General features: G+C 36.2%; 1 protein-coding gene and 1 pseudogene across 6 annotated transcripts in view; one reads left to right on the top strand and one right to left on the bottom strand.

The window, feature by feature from the left end:
- TRPM3 (transient receptor potential cation channel subfamily M member 3) overlaps positions 1-22,808 on the top strand; it is a 607,343-nt gene that overhangs the window by 101,340 nt on the left and 483,195 nt on the right. The gene's annotated exons all lie outside the window — the stretch shown is intronic.
- Positions 6,481-22,808, bottom strand: part of LOC107132692 (beclin-1-like) — a 50,516-nt pseudogene continuing 34,188 nt past the window's right edge.

The raw sequence follows: 22,808 nt of genomic DNA, 5'->3' as shown, positions 1-22,808 counted from the left end.
TTTACTCTTCCAAACATTAGGATTATATACCAACACACAGCATAAGTATCTTTCTTGATACTTACACTTCAAAAACATCTTTTGATTAGTTTTCATACTTAAAAAATGACTGTAGAACTTGGAAGAATTGGATAGGAAATCAACTTCTGTATACTAACGCATATATATGAAATTTAGAAAGATGGTAACAATAACCCTGCATACGAGACAGCAAAAGAGACACTGATTTATAGAACAGTCTTTTGGACTCTGTGGGAGAGGGAGAGGGTGGGATGATTTGGGAGAATCGCATTGAGACAGGTATAATGTCATATATGAAACGAGTCGCCAGTCCAGGTTCGATGTACCATACTGGATGCTTGGGGCTGGTGCACTGGGACGACCCAGAGGGATGGTATGGGGAGGGAGGAGGGAGGAGGCTTCAGGATGGGGAACACGTGTATACCTGTGGTGGATTCATGTTGATATATGGCAAAACCAATACAATATTGTAAAGTTAAAAAATAAAAAAAAAGAAAGAAAGAAAAACAAACAAAAGGGAATGAATAAAAGCTAGATGGAGAACAAACAAGGATGATCCCAAATGATCTAGAAGAGGAAATTTCTTACCTTTATATTTATACCTGATGCTAGTCGCATCCAGGGAATGAGTCACCAGATTAATAAAGATCATTTCAAGAAGGCCTAGTAAGACATGGAAGATGTGCTGTCATAAGGGAAGACAGCAAATTTGCAGAATATAGTTCTGGAAAGAGGTCTGTTAAATTTGGAAGCCATTGTTGACTGTGTCCTGAAGTGCAGTAGTGTCTTCAACCAGAGACACCTCCCCTTTCCCACGCATCCCCACCATTGCAAAGCTGAATCATCTTCAGGAAAAATTTCAGAAAGAAAAACAAGAAATTTTTATTCTGATTATTATTATATACCAAGCCAGAGGTATGTTTCTGGATCCTGTACTTCCACAAAAGAATGAATCATATGGAAGAAGTTGAGTGAGTGGTAACTAAGATGATCAGGGGATGGACATATCCCTTGATTTGAGAATGTGTAGACTGAACAAATACAGGGTCTATAAAAATTTGAAGATTATAAATAAGATGGAGATGGCTCTACTAAGCAAATTCTTGAACATAGAACTTTTATAAAGGAATTTGATTCAAGAATTTGAGTAAAAACAAATGATATAATCACTATACACTGAAAGTAATAAACTAGTCATTGGTATTTGTCAATATAAACAAAAAGGTGGGCTCAGAACAGCTAAGTGTGTGAATAGTGGCTTTCCAAGGGGATCTCATTGAGGGAATGTAAAAATGATAAATCTACATACCTAAACTCCTGCAGTTATTGACAGGACAACCATTGCATATGACAAAATACCCTTCAGTGACATTAACAGAAGCCACATGATGGGACTAGATTCTGGTGTTCCCACTGTGTATTTTTGTTGTTGTTGTTGTTTCTCTGGCTGCATGTTGTGTATGGTATGCCAATGGCGATGGCTGCTAGGTCAATACTTGTCCTTATTAAAGAAAAAATGTACCAATACCACCAACTTGGTATTTTCCCTAAAAGTGATCATATCGTGGTTCATTAGAAAATATAGGCTTCATATAATTCATGCCCAGAAATGTAAGAAATATGTATTCCTTTTCCATGAGTCATGTATTTATGCAAGTAAAGCTCAGGCTCTCATAGAGTAGGATTCTCTCAGCTGCCATTCTGTAGGCTTCAGGGCTACTTCAACAGCTCCTTCTCTATCTCTCTGACAAGCAGAACAAGTCTATCTGTAGGGGATTTAGAGCCACCAACTTCAGTCTAGATGGTTACTGTCTGTCAATCTTCATCAGTCAAGAGGGTTACAAAATAAGGAAAAAAATTATCAGCAAAAGCCTGGAAAATGATGATTACAGTTTCTCTTTGGCGAATGAGTGTTTCATTACCTGTGATGCATTGCACTTTGTCAAAGAATAAATAGCTTGCTTGCTGATGAGAAGGTGAAGAACATGCAGAATTATCTCTAATTTGTGCTGGACACACAAAACAAAGATTTGTTGGAAATCAGAATCAGGAAAGTGGGGACTGATTTGAGAGAGATGTGTTAAACTGGTTTCCCTTTGCAAGTAACATTGTTTATACTTGAATGGGTGAGCAGCCACCTACACAGTACTGTGCTTCTCTGGCCTGCTTTCAAACAGCTTTAGAATTCAGAGATGCAGAGGTGTCAGTTTGCCCAGACACTGTGGAATAAACTCAGTTAGTAGAAGTATCAAAACACCATAAGTAATAAGAAAGAAACAGAAAAATTTTAGCTTATGTTGCCTTGTGATCTGGTAATAATACAGTCAATTAAGTCTGAATATGAGGGGCTCTTCTAAGATTTTTATATATATTAATTTATTTGGCTCTCATAATAGGCTTATGTAATTCATACATTAAAAGGAACCTGAGGCATAGAAGGGTTTCAATAACTTGCCCAGGATCATGCTGCTAAAAATTGACAGAGTTATTATTGGGTCTTGGACAGTCAAGTTCAGAGTTCACACTCAGCAGTTACATTCTATTGTATAGTTTGGGTGTATTCTGTTCAAGAAGGCTCCATAAGATACTTGCCATGGATTTTCATCCCTAGTTAAGTAAAAACTTGTTACTACCTCCTTAAAATTTGTTTCATTCTTAACTAGCCGTTCTCCTACCTCTCTGATATCCTGTATCCAATTTGTCCTATATTTTCTAGAAAACAATAATGACTTAATTCTTAATACTCTGTGCCTCTATAAGGTGCAGTATGTGTGTGTGTGTTTGTTTCTTTTTATCCCAGTTTTGTTGAGATATCATTGATGTACAGCCTGTGTAAGTTAAGGTATACACCATGTGGTTTGACTGTTTCCTCCATCCTCCCCCTACCCCTTTGGCAAACACCTCTTGGTTCTCTGTATCTTTGACTCTGTTTTTGTTTTGTTATGTTTGTTCATTTGTTTTTATTTTTTAGATTCCACATATAAGTGAAATCATATGGTAAATATTTGTCTTTTTCTGACTTATTTCACTAATTTCACTTAATATCTTCTATGTCCATCCATTACATATATATTCTTTCTTTGAGTTTATAAAGAAGATATATATTTTGTGTTTAATAATTAATTAAAACTTTTTATTTTGAGATAAATGCAAAATTTACACACAGTTATAAGAAATAATACAGAGAGATCCTGAGTATCCTTTACCTGATTTCCACCTATAGTAACATTTTGCAAAACTGCAGTATAATATCACAGCCAGGATATTGACATTAATATCTTATCCACGTTGCTGTCCAAGTTTTACTTTGTATGTGTGTGTGTGTGTGTGTGTGTACTTAGTTCTCTACAGTTCTATCACAGAGTATGTTCATGTATCTAAACTGCAGTCAAGGTATGGAAGAGTTCTGTCACCACAAGGATTCTTTGTATTACCCTTTTTATAACCGCACTGTCTTCTTCCTGTACCTCCCCTCCTGTACCTCCCCTCCCAAACCTTGGCAAGCACTATCCTGTTCTCCATTTCTAAAACGTTTCTGAGTTTTCTTTTCTAAAATTTTTACAGTTTTATGTTTTACAATTTAAGTCTATGATCTATCTTAAGTTAATTTTTATATGAGGTGTGAGATTAAGTTGAGGTTCACCTGTTTATTTATCCATTTTGTCTATGGATTCCAATTTCTGTAGTATCATTTCTTAAAAAAAACTATCTTTCCTGATAAATTGTTTTTACACCCTTGCCAAAAATCAGTTTGACATATTTGTATGGGTCTATTACTGGGTTATTTATTCAGTTCCATTAATCTATGTGCACATCCCTTTACAAATATCATATTATCTTGAGTAATGTATCCATATAGTAAGACTTGATTTGGGGTAGAATGCTTCCTCCTACTTTACTCTTTTTCAAGTTTGCTTTAACTGTTTTATATTTAATTATGATGTTAATTTGTAATGAAAAGCAACAGCCCATGCTCCACTTACATTCTTATTCCAACCTCCTGGAGGCAAGAACTATGAACTAATTGCATTTTAGTTTCTTTTGTTGGTTTAACTTTTATCTCTTAGTAATATGTTTATATTGCTACCTCTTGATTTCTCCATTTTTGATGTTGTGCACTATTTTCTGCTGTAATATACACTGTCTTAGCTGACTTAAACCAATGGCCATTCCCTCTTCTAACTTTTGCTGTGGCTAAACCACTAGTTTTAGTTTGTTCTCTGGGCCTTTGTGGACCTTAAATGCCATTACTGCTCACCCTACATTTTCACCTCATATTGTCTTATACACGGTTAAACTTTTCAACACTTTCATTCTGTTTTATGATGATTAATAATTGTTTTATTTCTTTATAGTCTGATTTGAAAAGTTGAAAATCAGTAGACATTATTAGCTTTTTAAAACTGTAAATATTTAATCATAAATTTCTCTGTTGTGCCAAATAGTACCCTGTGAATCATCTCCATTATAAATATTCCTTATACCAAGTTGAAATAGACTATCTCTACCAATTGTCAAAATTAAGTCATCTTTTAGATTACTTCACACTTGAATGATGGATTTATTATTGTTTGTTGAATTGCATATTGTCAGTCTTTTGTGGATAAATTTTCTTATTCAAGTATTGCATACATAAAGATTATAACTGTACACCCTGATTTATTTGTTTAAATAAATAATATTATTTATTATTTATATAGTAATATATGTATTATTTATCAGGCTATACTTCCTTTATTTATCACAATAAATAGAACATTACTAGTACCTCCAAAACCTTGTTTGTACCACTTCAGTTATTACATGCCCTTCTCCAGTCATTTTCCTGACTTCACACACTATATGAATTTGTTTTATTTGATTCTGAATTTTATATAAATTGAGAGATACAAAGTTAATCCTTTGTCTGGCTTCTTGTATTTAACATTAAGTTTGTAAGAGACATCACTGTGTTGCATTCAGCAATAATTATTTTTGTTTCTGAAAAATAGTTTTTGTAGTAAAATATCACAATGTCTTTATTTTATCATTATTCAGTTTTAAATTTTATGTGATAACATTTTCACAGTAGAATATTTTAAAAAGCAATCTCCCCTTCATAGAAAAAGTTATTTTTGACAGTACTATAAGGAGACTCAAGTGAGACTACACTTGAAATTTATAAGCAGGAGCTTGAATGCCTTTGTCTAGTTTTCTTCTGTGTTCAAGTGGGTTCTGATGGGATAGAACCCACCACTGCTTCCAAGGTCTTCTGTCAGGCCTTTCTTCACATAAATCTTGTAGGGTAAACAGAGACCTGGCTCACTTTTCTCAGCCGCTCCCTTGAACTGTTGCATGCCGTCCAGGAAAGCCATCACAGCCTGGTCAAATTTGTGGTGATGCAAGAAAGCATCAAGTGGGCCTTAGGAAGCATCTCTATGAACCAAACTAGTGGAGGTGATGGAATTCCAGCTGAGCTATTTCAAATCCTAAAGGATGCTTCTGTTAAAGTACTGTACTCAATATATCAGCAAATTTGGGAAACTCAGCAGTGGCCACAGGACTGGAAAAGGTCAGTTTTCATTCCAGTCCCCCAAAAAGTAATGCCAAAGAATGTTCAAACTACCACACAACCACCCTCATCTCATACACTTGCAAAGTAATGCTCAAAATTCTCCAAGCTAGGCTTCAACAGTATGTGAACTGAGAACTGGCAGATGTTCAAGCTGGATTTCTAAAAGGCAGAGGAACCAGAGATCAGATTGCCAACACCTGTTGGATCATCGAAAAAGCAAGAGAATTCCAGAAAAACGTCTACTTCTGCTTCATTGAGTACACTTAAGCCTTTGACTGTGTGGATCACAACAAACTGTGGAAAATTCTTAAAGAGATGGAAATATCAGACTGCCTTACCTACCTCCTGAGAAATCTGTATGTAGGTCAAGAAGCAACAGTTAGAACCAGACATCAGACTGGTTCCCAATTGGGAAAGGAGTACATCAAGGCTGTATATTGTCACCCTTCTTATTTAACTTCTATGCAGAGTACATCATGCAAAATGCCGGACTGGATGAAACACAGCTGGAATCGAAATTTCTGGAAGAAATATCAATAACCTCAGATATGCAGATAATACCATCTTTATGGCAGAAAGTAAAGAGGAACTAAAGAGCCTCTTGATGGAAGTGAAAGATGAGAGTAAAAAGGCTGGCTTAAAACTCAACATTCGGAAAACTAAGATCATGGCATCTGGTCCTATCACTTCATGGAAAATAGATGGAAATAGTGACAGTCTTTATTTTCTTGGACTCCAAAATCACTGCAGATGGTGACTTCAGCCATGAAATCAAAAGGTGCTTTGTCCTTGGAAGAGAAGCTATGACAAACCTAGACAGAATATTAAAAAGTAGAGACATTACTTTGCCAACAAATGTCCATATAGTCAATGCTATGGTTTTTCCAGTAGTCACGTATGGATGTGAGAGTTGGACCATAAAGAAAGCTGAGCACCAAAGAATTGATGCTTTTGAACTGTGATGTTGGAGAAGACTCTTGAGAGTCCCTTGGACTGCAAGGAAATCAAACCAGCAGGGCAAAGAGCAGCAGAGCTACCTGTCTCCAGGCTGCATTCCAGCACACAGGAACAGTGGGGAAGTAGCCCAACCTGAACTTATAGATGGTGGTTAAGGGGCCGTCATGCCAGATCTCAGATGTGGTGTTAAAAACGTTAGTTTTCTCCAGCTGGTTTCACTGAATCTGGGCATATCATAGCTGCTTCTCCACACTTCTCAGCTCGTTGTGTAGTTCTAGTTGTTGCCATTTTCAATTTACTGTAGTCCTTCTGGTATTGCTTTTCCTGCTGGTCCAGGATCTCAGTCTCTTCCTGGGCTGCCTCAAGATCTGCTGCTACTCTTGGTTTTTCTCCACCTTCTCCACCTTCTGGAACAGCCTTGCTTCCTCCAGCTCCACGCTCTTCAGCTTCTCCTGCAGCATCTCCCTCTCATCTTCACTTGTCCATTCCCTGGTTTCCAAACAGCGCTTGTAGTTCTGAATCTCAGATTCTGTGATGGTGAGTTGAATGTCCTATAGCTTTAAAAGATAATACAGTCCACACACACTGAGTGGTCCACATCTGTTTCACCAGAAAGGATGTCAAAAATATCCCTAATAGTCTTCTGGATAATGTTGAGATTTTTCAGAGTCCAGTCTCTCAAGCAGAGTGAAGTTGAAATTGTCCCAGGAACATCCTACTGCCAGGGAGGTGAGGAGAGGTCCTGAAAAAGGCACTACCTTGTAGATTTTCAAAATTTCCCTCCTCCCTGGAAGAAGGGCCTCCCTCCTGGGTTTTTCCTGCCACCTCTGAGCTGAAATGAGCATCAGAGCTTCAGGTTCATAGGTGTCCATGGACTGATTCTGTTTCAGTCTGGATTAAGTGGAGAGAGGTCATGATGGAGGTGTTGATTCTCACCTTGACACTCTTTCCTCTTGGTCTTGCAATGTCTTTAATCCAATCCTGATGAGCATTTTTTCTCTTTGTGAGAGAAATGTGGCTAATGTGAATATTTTAAGTCTTCTTTTGCTTGTCTTTGAGTATGTACATACAGACTTTTTGTTGGGCATATATTAGGAGTATAATTACTGTGTTATAGCATATGAATATTTTCAAGTTTAATGAATACTGCTAAACAGTGTTTCTAAGTTTTGCTATCCTATAATCTCACTAACATGCGTGAGAATTCTACTTGATCAATTTCTTCACCAACAGTTAGTCTTGGCAGTTATTTTAGTTTTACCCAGGTTAGTGAGTAGATGTTTTTACCTTATTGTAGTTTTGATTTTCATTTTCCTGATGAATAATGAGGTTGAATAGATTTAAACCTATTTTTGTTTATTTTGTGGCTTTTTTTTTCACTTTCATTAAACTGTCTAATTGAGCCAAAAAATTGTAATGTTATCCAGTTTATCAATCTATTCTGTTTTGGTTACTGTCTTTTGCCCTATTTAAAATATACTTGCCTATCCCAAGTTTATAGAAATATTGCATAATATTTTGATCTGGAAGCTTTATTGTTTTACCTTTAATATTTAGATTTACAGTCTACTTGAAATTAACTTTTGTGTATCAATGTGAGGTAGGAGTAGGAGTCAAAATATATTTTTTTCCATATAAATATCTGCTACTTTGGTTCCATTTCTTTAAAATGTTATCCTTTTTCTGAAATTCTACAGTGAAATCTTAGTCATAAGTCTAGTGTCCATAGATGAAAGGATCTGTTTCTGCCCTTCTATTCTGTTACATTGTTCTATTTACCTGTCTTTGTACCAACACACAGTTATAGCTTTTCCTGATTCTTTTTTTAAACTCTTTGAATTGAAGGATAATTGCTTTACAGAATTTTGTGGTTTTCTGTCATATGTCAACAAGAATCAGCCATAGGTATAACCCATGTCCCCTCTCTCCCTAACCTCCCTCCCATACCCCTCCCCATCCCACCCTTCAGCCTGTCACAGAGCCCTTTTTGGAGTTCCCTGAGTTACACAGCAAATTCCCATTGGCTATCTATATTACATATGGTATTGCAAATTACCCATGTTACTCTCTCCATGCATCTCACCTTCTCCCTCCTCCTCTACCTCTATGTCCATAGGTCTGTTCTCTATGTCAGTTTCTCCATTGCTGCCCTGAAAATAAATTCATCAGGACCATCTTTTTAGATTCTATATATGTGCATCAGTATACAATATTTGTATTTCTCTAACTCTCTTCACTCTGTCTAATAGGCTCTAGATTCATCTACCTCATCAGAACTGACTCAAATGTGTTCCTTTTTATGGCTGAGTAGTATTCCATTGTATATATATGTACCACAGCTTCTTTATCCACTCATTTGTCAATGGACAAGTAGGTCAATGCTTCCATGTTCTAACTATTGTAAATAGTGTTGCAGTGAACATTGGAGTACATGTATTTTTTTTTCAATTTTGGTTTCCTCAGGGTATACGCCAAAGAGTGGGATTGGTGGGTCATATGGTGGTTTTATTCCTAGTTTTTTAAGGAATCTCCATACTGTCTTCCATAGTGGCTGCATAAATTTACATTCCTACCAACAGTGCAAGAGTGTTCCCTTTTCTCCACACCCTTTCCAGCATTATTGTTTCTAGACTTTTTGATGAGGGCCATACTGACCGATGTGAGGTGATATCTCAACGTAGCTTTGATTTACATTTCTTGTAAATAATGAATGATGTTGAGCATATTTTCATGTGTTTGTTACCCATCTGTATGTCTTCTTTGGAGAAATGTCTGTTTGCCCACTTTTTGATTGGGTTGTTTGTTTTTCTGGTATTGAGCTGTATGAGCTGTTTGTATATGGTGGAAATTAATCCTTTGTCAGTTGTTTCATTTGCTATTATTTTCTCCCATTCTGAGGGTTGTCTTTTTACCTTGTTTATAGTTTCCTTTGCTGTGCAAGAGCATTTAAGTTTAATCAGGTCCTACTTGTTTACTTTTGTTTTTATTTCCGTTACTCTAGGAGGTGGGTCATAGAGGATCTTGCTTTGATTCATGTCATCAAGTGTTCTGCCTATGTTTTCCTCTAAGAGTTTCATAGTTTCTGGTCTTAAAGTTAGGTCTTTAATCCATTTTTAGTTTGTCTTTGTGTATGGTGTTACGAAATATTCTAATTTCATTCTTTTACATTAGCTGTTCAGTTTTCCCAGCACCATTTATTGAAGAGGCTGTCTTTGTCCCATTGTATATTCTTGCCTCCTTTGTCAAAAATAAGGTACCCATAAGTGCATGGGTTTATTTCTGGGCTTTCTATCTTGTTCCATTGGTCTATATTTCTGTTTTTGTACCAGCACCATACTGTTGATGACTGTACCTTTGTAGTATAACCTGAAGTCAGGAAGCCTGATTCCTCCAGCTTCATTTTTCTTTTTAAAGATGGCTTTGGCTATTCAGGGTGTTTTGTGTTTCCATATAAATTGTGAAACTTTTTGTTCTAGTTCTGTGAAAAAAATGCCATTGGTAATTTGATAGGGATCACATTGAATCTGTGGACTGCATTTGGTAGTATAGTCATTTCACAATATTGATTCCTCTTAGCCAGGAACATGGAATATCTCTCCATCTGTTTATGTCATCTTTGATTTTTTTCATTAGAGTCTTATAATTTTCTGTGTACAAGTCTTTTGTCTCCTTAGTTAAGTTTATTCCTAGATATTTAATTCTTTTGTTGCAATGATGAATGCAACTGATTCATTAATTGCTCTTTCTGATTCTTCATTGTTAGTATATAGAAATGCAAGTGATTCCTGTGTATTGATTTTGTATCCTGCAACTTTGCTAAATTGGCTGATTAGCTCTAGTAATTTTCTGATGCTATGTTTAGGGTTTTCTGTGCACAGTATCATGTCATCTGCAAGCAGTGAGAGCTTTACTTCTTCTTTTTGATCTGGATTCCTTTTATTTCTTTTTCTTCTCTGATTTCTGTAGCTAGGACTTCCAGAACTATGTTGAATAATAGTGGTGAAAGTGGATACCCTTGTCTTGTTCCTGATCTTAGGGGGAATGTTTTCAGTTTTTCACCATTGAGAATGATGTTTGCTATGGGCTTATCATATATGCTATGACTTCCCTGGTAGCTGAGACAGTAAAGCATCTGCCTACAATGCAGGAGACCCGGGTTCAATCCCTGGGTCAGGAAGATCTTCTGGAGAAGGAAATGGCAACCCACTCCAGTATTCTTGCCTGGAAAATCCCATGGGTGGTGGAATCTGGTAGGCTACAGTCCATGGGGTCGCAAAGAGCCGGACACAACTGAGCGACTTCACTTTCACTTTCTTTCACTTTATCATATATGGCCTTTACTAAGTTGAGGTAGGTTACTTCTATGCTCATTTTTGAAGAGTTTTCATCATAAATGGGTGTTGAATTTTGTCAAAGGCTTTTTCTGCATCTATTGAGATGATCATATGGGTTTTACCTCTCAATTTGTTAACGTGGTGTATCACATTGGTTGATTTCATAGTGAAGAATTCTTGCATCCCTTGAATAAACCCCACTTGATAATGGCGAATGAGCTTTTTGATGTGTTGCTGAATTCTATTTGCTAAGATTTTATTGAGTAATTTTGCAGCTATGTTCATCAGTGATATTGGCCTGTAGTTTTCTTTTTGTATGTTGTCTTTGTCTGGATTTGTTATAAGGGTGATGGTGCCATCATAGAATGAATTTGGAAATGCTTCTTCCTCTGCAATTTTATGAAGTTTTAGAAGGATAGGCATTAGCTCTTCTCTAAGTGTTTGATAGAATTCTCCTGTGAAGCCTTCTGGTCCTGGTCTTTTGTTTTTGGGGGAGATTTTTGATCACAGCTTAAATTTCAGTGCTTGTAATTAGATTGTTCGTAATTTCTATTTCTTCCTGATTCAGTCTTGGAAGATCGAACTTTTCTAAGAATCTGTCCATTTCTTCCAGGTTATTGAGTTTATTGCCATGTAGTTGTTCATTATAGTCTTTTATAATCCTTTGAATTTCTGCATTATCTGTTGTAACCTCTCCTTTTTCATTTCTAATTTTGTTGATTTGATTCTTCTCTCTTTTTTTCTTGATGAGTTTGGCTAAGGCTTTGTCAATTTTGTTTATCTTTTCAAAGAACCAGCTTTTAGTTTTATTAATCTTTACTATTTCTTTCATTTCTTTTTCATTTATTTCTGGTTGTTTCTTTATGATTTCTTTCCTTCCATTAATTTTTTTTTTTTTTCTTCTTTTTCCGGTTACTTTAGGTGTAATGTTAGGTTGTCTATTTGATGTTTTCCTTGTTTCTTGGGGTAGGATTGTATTGCTATAAACTTTCATCTTAGAGCTGCTTTTGCTGCATCCCACAGGGTTTGAGTTGTCATGTTTTCATTGTTACTTGGTTCTAGAAATTTTTTGATTGCCCTTTTGATTTCTTCAGTAATCTGTTGGTTATTTAGAAACATGTTGTTTAATCTCCATGTGTTTTTGTTTCTCACAGTTTTTTTTTTTTTTTTTCCCTGTAACTGATGTCTAGTCTTATAGCATTTTGGTCTGAGAAGATGCTTGATACAATTTCAATTTTCTTAAACTTACTGAGGTTTGATTTCTGACCCAAGATGTGGTCTATCCTGGAGAATGTTCCATGTGCAATTGAGAAGAAGGTGATTCTTCTGTATTTGTATGGAATGTCCTGAAGATATCGATGAGATCCATCTCATCTAATGTATCATTTAAGACTTTTTTCCTTATTAATTTTCTGTTTTGATGTTCTGTCCATTGGTGTGAGTGGGGTGTTAAAGTCTTCTACTACTATTCTGTTACTGTCAATTTCTCCCTTTATGTCTGTTAGTGTTTATTTTATGTATTGAGGTGCTCCTATGTTGGGTGCATAGATATTAACAGTTGTTATATCTTCCTCTTGGATTGATCCCTTGATGATTATGTAAAGCCCTTCCTTATCCCTTGTAATCTTCTTTATTTTAAGGTCTATTTTGTCTGATATAAGGATTGCTACTCCTCATTTTGTCTGATATGAGGATTGCTTCCCATTTGCATGGAATATATTTTTCCATCCTCTCAGTTTCAGTCTATATGTGTCTTTAGGCCTGAAGTGGATTTCTTGTAGACAGTATATACATGGGTCTTGTTTTTGTATCCATTCAACCAGTCTGTGTCTTTTGATTGGAGCATTTAATCCATTTACATTTAAAGTAATTATTGATATATATGTTCCTGTTGCCATTTTCTAATGTTTTGGGTTGATTTTGTAGATCTTTTTTTTTCTGTTGTATTTCCTGACTATGTAAGTCCATTTAACAATTGTTGTAAAGCTGATTTGGTGGTACTGAATTCTCTGCCAGCTCGCTGATTCATTTTTCTGCTTCAGATATTCTGCTATTGATTTCTTTTGGAGTATTTTTCATTTCGGTAATTGTGTTGTTTGTCTCTGTATGCTTATTCTTTAATTCTTCTAGGTCTTTGTTAATTGATTCTTACATTTTCTCCATTTTGTTTTCAAGGTTTTTGATCATGTTTACTATCATTATTCTGAATTCTTTTTCAGGTAATTTTCTTATTTCTTCTTCATTTATTTGGACCTCTGTGTTTCTAGTTTGTTCCTTTATTTGTGCAGTATTTCTCTGCCTTTTCATTTTTTTTTTAAAAGTTATTGTGTTTGAGGTCTCCTTTTCTCAGGCTTCAAGAAAAGTTGAATTCTTTCCTTGAAGAAGATGGAATTCTTTCTTCCTTTTGGTTTCTGCCCTTTTAAGGTTGGTCCAGTGGTTTGTGTGAGGTTCGTTTAGGGTGAGATTTGTGCTGAGTGTTTGTTTTTCTTCTAATGGGCAAGGCTGAGTGAGGTGGTACTCCTGACTGCTGATGATTGGGTTTGTATTTTTGTTTTGTTTGTTGTTTAGATGAGGTGTCCTGCACAGGGTGCTACTGGTGGTGGGGTGATGCCAGGTCTTGTATTCAAGTGGTTTCCTTTGTGTGAGTTCTCAGTGTTTGATACTCCTTAGGTTTAGTTCTCTGGTATCTAGGGTCTTCGAGTTAGTGCTCCCACTCCAAAGGCTCAGGGTTTGATCTCTGGTCAGGAACGAAGATTTCACAAGTGGTTTGTTATGACATTAGAGAGAGTAAAGCAAATATCTAAAAGTGAGAAACCAAAGATGAACCCCAGACAAATGGCAGTTACAAAATCAGAGAAATAATAATTAAAATAATGGAGTATACACAAATACATATACACCCATGACCAAAGTGAAAACAGTCCAACAAAAATAAAGTACAGTAGATTGATTCAGCAAACAAGGGAAGTAAAAAATTATATTTCCCAGTTAAGAACAAAACTAACTTAAGCACGAACTGGAAAACAAAACTAAAGCAAGGTGCCAAGTGAGGAATAAAGCAATGAAAACAAAACTAACAAATATGTTGAGAGGAAAGGAATGAAAGAAAAGAAAGAAAGAATAGATATGCAAAGTTAAATAGAGGGAGAAAAAGAAGATTTATATACATTAAAAATTAAGTGGAAGGGGAAAAGGACAGTAGGAAAAGCAAAGAAAGGAATAAATGTAGAAAAATAATAGTAGGTTTTAAAAATTAAAATTAAAAGAAGGGAAAATAAAAATAAAAAAAGAGGAAAACTCCACAGAACTGCAAAAGCCTAATGGCAGATGTTTATGACAACAATGTAAAATGTGACTAAGGAAAAAGAAGAAAGAAAAAAAAACCTCAAAACATTAATTGGATTTCTTAGTGCCAATAAAATTGACAACTACAACGGGGGCGGCGGGGGTGGGGGGAGAAGGAAAATACAAAAGAATCACAAAATAAGTCAAAAAATAAGAATAATAAATGTTTTTCTTGAGTCACTGCTGTCAGAGTCCTTTCCCGTGCTGGGAATCACAGTCCACCTTACCTCCCTAGAATGCCCTCCAACACTGTACTGATCTCTGGACCCACAGTGGGGGCAGCTCAGATTCTAATCTGGTTCTACTCCTATGTGTTCTTGCCTCCAGTGTCCACAACTATCAGAGCTAGTGCATTTTCTTTTGTGGAAGCTCTCAATGGCCTTTTATATATTCCATAGACACAGAGTCTGCTTATTTGATCATGTGGATTTAACCTGCAACTTGTACAGCTGATGGGAAGGTTTTAAGTCTTCTTCCTTAGCCACACTGCCCCTGGTTTTCAATTGTGGTTTTATTTCCACCTATACATGTGGGTAGTCCACTGGAGTTTAGCTCCCAGTGGCATGCTGCGATTCATGGGGTCACAAAGAGTTGGACACGACTGAGAGACTGAACTGAACCCTGAATCATGGAATATGTTTCCATCTACTTATGTCATCTTTTTGTACAGTTCTTCTGTGTATTCTTGCCACCTCTTCTTAATATCTTCTGCTTTTGTTAGGTCCATACATTTCTGTCCTTTATCGTGCCCATCTTTGCATGAAATGTTCCCTTGGTATCTTTAATTTTCTTGAAAAGATCTCTATCTTTCCCATTCTGTTCTTTGCCTCTATTTCTTTCCATTGATCGCTGAGGAAGGCTTTCTTATCTCTCCTTGCTATTCTTTGGAACTCTGCATTCAGATGCTTGTATCTTTCCTTTTCTCCTTTGATTTTCACTTCTCTTCTTTTCATACCTATTTTAAAACCTCCTCAGACAATCATTTTGCTTTTTTGCATTTCTTTTCCATGGGCATGGTCTTGATCCCTGTCTCCTGTACAATGTCACAAACCTCCATCCATATTTCATCAGGTACTCTATCAGATCTAGTCCCTTAAATCTATTTCTGACTTCTACTGTATAATCATAAGGGATTTGATTTAGGTCATACCTGAATGATCTAGTGGTTTTCCCCACTTTCTTAAATTTCATTCTGAATTTTGCAATAAGGAGTTCATGATCTGAGCCACAGTCAGCTCCCAGTCTTGTTTTTGCTGACTGTATAGAGCTTCTCCATCTTTGGCTGCAAAGAATATAATCAATCTGATTTCAGTGTTGACCATCTGGTGATGTCCATGTGTAGAGTCTTCTCTTGTGTTGTTGGAAGAGGGTGTTTGCTATGACCAGTGTGTTCTCTTGGCAAAACTCTATTAGCCTTTGCCCTGCTTCATTCCATACTCCAAGGCCAAATTTGCCTGTTACTCCAGGTATCTTGACTTCATACTTTTGCATTCCAGTCCCCTATAATGAAAATGACATCTTCTTTGGGTGTTAGTTATAAAAGGTCTTGTAGGTCTTCATAGATATTCTGGAATGTGAAGTCAAGTGGGCCTTAGAAAGCATCACTATGAACAAAGCTAGTGGAGGTGATGAATTCCAGTTGAGCTATTTCAAATCCTGAAAGATGATGCTGTGAAAGTGCTGCACTCAATATGCCAGCAAATTTGGAAAACTCAGCAGTGGCCACAGGACTGGAAAATTTCAGTTTTCATTCCAGTCCTAAAGAAAGGCAAAGCCAAAGAATGCTCAAACTACCGCACAATTGCACTCATCTCACCCACTAATAAAGTAATGCTCAAAATTCTCCAAGCCAGGCTTCAGCTATGCGTGAACCATGAACTTCCAGATGTTCAAGCTGGTTTTAGAAAAGGCAGAGGAGGCAGAGATCAAATTGTCAACATCTGCTGGATCATGGAAAAAGCAAGAGTTCTAAAAGAACATCTATTTCTGCTTTATTGACTATGCCAAAGCCTTTGTCTGTGTGGATCACAATAAACTGTGGAAAATTCTGAAAGAGATGGGAATACCAGACCACCTGACCTGCCTCTTGAAAAACCTATATGCAGGTCAGGAAGCAACAGTTAGAACTGGACATGGAACAACAGACTGGTTCCAAATAGGAAAAGGAGTATGTCAAGGCTGTATATTGTCACCCTGTTTATTTAATTTATATGCAGAGTACATCATGAGAAATACTGGGCTGGAAGAAGCACAAGCTGAAATCAATATTGCCAGGAGAAATATTAGTAACCTCAGGTATGCAGATGACACCACCCTTATGGCAGAAAGTGAAGAGGAACTAAAAAGCTTCTTGATGAAAGTGAAAGAGGAGAGTGAAAAAGTTGGCTTAAAGCTCAACATTCAGAAAACTAAAATCATGGCATCTGGTCCCATCACTTCATGGGAAACAAATGTGGAAACAGTGGAAATAGTGTCAGACTTTGTTTTTTGGGGGCTCCTAAATCACTGCAGATGGTGATTGCAGCCATGAAATTAAAAGACGCTTACTCCTTGGAAGGAAAGTTATGACCAACCTAGATAGCATATTAAAAAACAGGGACATTACTTTGCCAACAAAGGTACATCTAATGAAGGCTATATTTTTTCCAGTGGTCATGTATGGACGTGAGAGTTGGACTGTGAAGGAAGCTGAGCACCGAAGAATTGATGCTTTTAAACTGTGGTGTTGGAGAAGACTCTTGAGAGTCCCTTGGACTGCAAGGAGATCCAACCAGTCCCTCCTAAAGGAGATCAGTCCTGGGTGTTCATTGGAAGGACTGATGCTGAAGCTGAAACTCCAATACTTTGGCGACCTCATGAGAAGAGTTGACTCATTGGAAAAGACCCTGATGCTGGGAGGGATTGGGGGCTGGAGGAGAAGGGGACTACAGAGGATGAGATGGCTGGATGGCATCACCAACTCGATGGATGTGAGTTTGAGTAAACTCCAGGAGTTGGTGATGGACAGGGAGGCCTGGCGTGCTGTGATTCATGGGGTTGCAAAGAATCGGACACGACTGAGCGACTGCACCGAACTGACTGATGTCATCTTTGATTTCTTTCTTTAGTATCTAAATTTTTGGTATACAGGTCTTTTGTCTCCCTAGGTAGGTTTATCCCTAGATATTTTATCATTTTTGTTGCAATGGGGAATGGGATTGATTCCTTAATTTCCCTTTCTGAGTTTCCATTTTAGTATATAGAAATGCAAGTGATTTGTATGTATTTACCTTGTATCCTGTGACTTTGATGAATTCACTAATTAGCTGGAGTAATTTTCTGATAGTTTCTCTGGGTTTTCTATGTATAGTATCATGTCATCTGTAAACAGAATTTTACTTCTTTTTGTCTGATCTGGATTCCTTTTATTTCTTTTCATTTTCTAATTGTCGTGCTAGGACTTCCAAACTATATTGAATAATAGTGGGGAGTGTGGACATCCTTGTCTTGTTCCTGATCTTAGAGAGAATGCTTTCCGTTTTTCAGCATTGAGAATAATGTTTGCTGTGGGCTTTTCATATATGCCCTTTACTATGTTGAGGTAGCTTTTCTATGCCCATTTTTTGAAGAGTTTTAATCATAAATGGGTGCTGAATTTTGTCAAAGGTTTTTTCTGTATCTATTGAAATAATCATATGATTTTTACCTTCCAGTTTGTTAATATGGTGTATCACATTGGTTAATTTGCATATATTGAAGAATCCTCGCTTCCCTGGAATAAACCCGACTTGATCATGGTATATGAGCTTTTTAATGTATTGTTGAATTCTGTGTGTGAGAATTCTGTTGAGGATTTTTGCATCTATGTTCATCAGTGATATTGACCTGTAATTTTCTTTTTCTGTATTGTCTTTGCCTGGTTTTAGCATCAGGGTTATTGCAGCCTCGTAGGATGAGTTTGGAAGTGTTTATTTCTCTGCAGTTTTTTGGAAGAGTTTCAGAAGAATAGGCATTAGCTCTTCTTTAAATGTTTGATACAATTTCCCTGTGAAGTCATCTGGCCCTAACCTGGAGATGTTCCACGTGCACTTGAGAAGAAAGTGTATTCTTCTGCATTTGGATGGAAAGTCCTAAAGATGTCAATTAGGTCCATTTGGTCTAATGTTTCACTTAAGGTTTGTGTTTCCTTATTGATTCTCTGGTTTGATGATCTGTCCATTGGTGTAAGTGGGGTGTTAAAGTCCCCTACTATTGTCAATTACTATCGATTTCCCCTCCTCATGCCTGTTAGTGTTTGCTTTATGTATTGAGATGCTCCTATGTTGGGTGCATAAATATTTACAGTTGTTATGTCTTCTTCTTGAATTGATCCCTTGATTATTTTGTAGTGTCCTTCTTTGTCGCTTATAATATTCTGTATTTTTAAGTCTATTTTTTCTGAAATAAGTACTGCCACTCTGGCTTTCTTTTGGTTTTCATTCACATGGAATATCTTTTTCAATCCTTTTACTCTCAGTCTGTATGTATCTCTAGGTCTGAAGTGTGTCTCTTGTAGGCAGTATATATATGGGTCTTTTTTTTTTTTTTTATCCATTCAGTCTGTATCTTTGGTTGGTGCATTTAATCCCTTTAAATTTAGATAATTATTGATACATATGTTCCTATTGGCATTTTCTTGATTGTTTTGGCTTTGTTTTTGTAGATCTTTCCTTTCTCCTGTGTTTACTGGCTATATAAGTCCCTTTGGTATTTGTTGCAAGGCTGGTTTGGTAGGTCTAAATTCTCTTAACTTCTGCTTGTCTGTAAAGCTTTTGATATCTCCATCAATTCTGAATGAGATCTTTGCTGGGTATGGTAATCTTGGTTGTAGATTTTTCTTTTTCATAACTTTAAATACGTCCTGCCATTCCCTTCTGGTCTGCAGAAAGATTTACTGTTAATTGTATGTGTTTTCCTTGTATGTTACATATTGCTTTTCGCTTGCTGCTTTTAATATTCTTTCTTTGTGCTTAATTAATCTCTGTTAACTTGATTAATATTTAATATTAATATCAATGTGTTTCTCCTTGGGTCTATCCTATCAGGGACTCTGCACTTTTTGGACTTGATGGACTATTTCCTTTCCATGTTGGGGAAGTTTTCAACTATAATTTCTTCAAAATGTTCTCAGTGCCTTTCTTTTTTTCTTCTTCTTCTGGGACCCCTGTAACTCTAATGTTGCTGCATTTAATATTGTCCCAAAGGTCTCTGATGGTATCCTCAATTCTTTTCATTCTTTTCCCTTTATTCTGCTCTTCAGCAGTTATTTCCACCTTTCTATCTTCCAACTCACTTATCCATTCCTCTGCTTCAGTTATCCTGCTATTGGTTCCTTCTAGAGTATTTTTAATTTCAGTAATTATGTTATTCATCTCTGTTTGCTTATTCTTTATTTCTTCTATGTCCTTGGTGATTCTATTAATTGTAAATGTTTCTTGCATTTTCTCCATTCTATTTTCAAGTCTTCAGAGCATCTTTACTATCATTACTCTGATTTCTGTTTCAGGTAGGTTGCTTATGTCCTCTTTGTTTATTTGGTCTTGTGAGTTTCTTGCTTTTTCATTTATGCTGTATTTCCCTGTCTTTTCATCATCTTTTTTGTTTTGTTTTGTTTTTGTAACTTGCTCCACTTGAGGTCTCCTTTTCCCAGGCTTTAGGGTTGTATTCCTCTTCCCTTTGGTTTTTGCCATTGGAGGGAAAGGTTGATTGAGGGGTTTGTGTTGATTTTTTGTTAGGGGTGACTTGTGCCTGTGTTCTAGTGGGAGGAGATCAAACAGATCAAGCAGGTAACTACAGAAATAATGGGACATATACACACACTTCCACAAATACAGTTACAACCAAAGTATTCTAAAGAAAAAAGTACAGGGACTGACTTGGTGAACAAAGGAAACCAAAAGTGATATCAACCAATTAAAAGCAGAGCTAGCTAATGCTCAATCTGGAAAACTGAGCGTGAGCAGAGGGCTCTTGGGGAATATAGCAAACAGAGCTCAACAATTTAACTTACTTGGTGAAAAAAGAATGAGTGAAGGAAAAAGGGAGAAAAAATGAGAAGAAGAGAGGGAAAAATGAAAATGAGGGGGATGGAAAAGAGGGTAGAAAAAGAGAGAGAGAGAAGGAAAAACAGAAAAGCAAAGATAAATAGATGTATGTGGAAGAGATTTATATATCTTCAGGAATAGCTACAGCTGGTAAGGAACTATAGGAAAAGCAATTGAAAAAAATCAAAAACAAAATTAAAAAAAACTCATTTCAAGGAGCTTAGCCTGTCCCCCTGGAGGCCTGGGGTCTTCTGCTGTTGCCTAGAGCTTGCTTTGTGGGAGCTGTTCCATATCTTGGTGAGTTTTTGATGTATTTGTGGGGAGGCTGGCCATCTCCTCACCTTACTCCTCTGCCATCTTCTTCCGTCTCCCCCCTGATTCTTGAAATGTGGTCATGTAAGTATTCCAGTTCGTGGTTGTTCTGATTATTTTTGGCCCTTTGAATTTCCATATAAATTCTAAAATCAGGTTATCATTTTAAGAAAACTCTCTTAGACTTAAAACTGAGATTGCATTGTTTATGGATCAATTTGCAGAGACATGGCATCTTTACGGGCTTCCCTGGTGGCTCAGAGGTAGAAGCGTCTGCCTGCAATGCAGGAGACCTGGGTTCGATCTTTACAATATCAGTATTCCAACCCACGAATCTAATATATACTCCACAATTATTTAATTTTTAAAAAATCTCCACTCTGTATATGTTTTTCAGTTTTCTGGGTACTTAGACTTTTTTCACTTATTTTGTTAGAATTATTGCTAGGTATTTGAAGATTTTTTGTATAAGCAGAAACTTTTTAAATTTAAAAATATAACTGTTAATGAAATGCAGAAATAAATTAACTTTCATATATTGACCTTTTAGCCAATGAACCAAATTATTTCACTCATTAATCCTAAAAAATATATCTGTAGATTCTTTTCTAGTTATTATAATCTTTTGTACTTTTAGTCACTTTAGTACATGGTTTTCATTTGGGAAGATGATAAAAATTCTAGAGGTGGATATTGGTTATAGTTGTGGGACAATGTGAATGTATTTAGTGCCATCAAACTATGCCTTTAAAAATGGTTCAAAAGGTACATTTTGTGTTATGTGTATTTTACCACAATTTAAAAAAGATGCTGATGATATCAGCAGTGTACTCACGGTTGGTAGTGTCTTCAGAATTTCTTTACCTCTCTCATGATTTATTATTATTAGGCTAGAAGCAAAGGTGTAGGGAACTGTCCAAAGTGTGCATCTCAGTGTCACATGTGGTATTCTAGTCAAAACAAAAATAGGCTCCATATCTCTACTGAATTAAACTAAACAACTCTGGTTCATTGGTTTTCTTTTTCCTTAGCAGATTTTCATAAGGAAAACTCTGGTTTAACTACAGAAAAAATATGAAAGTCCCCAAATGATAAAATCCAAAGTGTATGGTAACTGGAAACTCTCATGGTACTCTGAAGTACTCTGAACATGAGGACACAGTGAATGAGGAAAAATGTCTTAGAACTGCTTTAGAATGAGTCTAGGATATAGTATCAAGTGAAAAAAAAAAAAAGCAAAATTCAAAGGATTCAAAATATTTAAATCTAGTCTTGAAACTACATACAATGAGACTAGTCAGTTTGTTGAAAAATCATGAGGTAACTGACCCCAGGACCCTTTGAAAATGTCAGTATAATGAATATCCAGAAAAGATAAATATAAAGGTAATAAATTTATTCTAGTTTAAAAGAGATTACAGAGACTTGACAATGAAATGCTGTAAGTAATCCTTTATTGAATCCTGGGTCCAACAGCAACAAAAATTTTTAAAGACATCTTTGGAAAATTTGAATATGAACTATATATTAAGTTATATTTTTCCATGTTACTTTTCTTGGTTGTGATATTGGTTTTGTAGTTATATAGGAAAATATTATGGTTCTTACTGATATATGTTGAAGAATTTGGGGATAAAGTGTCAGAATATCTGCAATTGTGTTCAAGTAATTCTGAAGGATTTATGTGGAGAATAGCTCTAGCTGAAAGTATAGAGGTGCTCATTATACTGTTGCTGCTGCTGCTGCTGCTAAGTCGCCTCAGTCGTGTCTGACTCTGTGCGACCCCTGAAACGGCAGCTCACCAGGCTTCCCCGTTACTTCAACTCAAAAGCAGATTTGAAATTTTTCAAACAAAAAGTTAAGGGGGGGAAAGGGATGTTAAGGATAAAAGATAATTTAAAATTAGAGCTAAGCCCTTTACTTATTTTGTAGTTCATTGAGTTTACATTTAAGTTTGAAGTTTGAGTTTACATTTAAGTAATGTTAAAGAGTTAATAAATTGGTCATCCTCAACTAAATAAGCCTTCCTTGAATGCCTGTTATATCTGAGGTGTAGTAGGTATTACTAGAGAATAGACATGTATAATAAATGGAAGGAGAAAAGAGCCAAAACAGAAAAATGATCAACATAATGGATGAAGTTATAGTGAAAACCTCAATGTAGAGTAATTGTGTGTGTCTCAAAGTTTGTCTTTATTTTCTCTGAGAGCTCTCATTAAAAAG

Source organism: Bos taurus, chromosome 8, assembly GCF_002263795.3.
Source record: "Bos taurus isolate L1 Dominette 01449 registration number 42190680 breed Hereford chromosome 8, ARS-UCD2.0, whole genome shotgun sequence".
Lineage (NCBI taxonomy): Eukaryota > Metazoa > Chordata > Mammalia > Artiodactyla > Bovidae > Bos > Bos taurus.
This window is presented reverse-complemented; position numbering and strand designations above follow the sequence as displayed.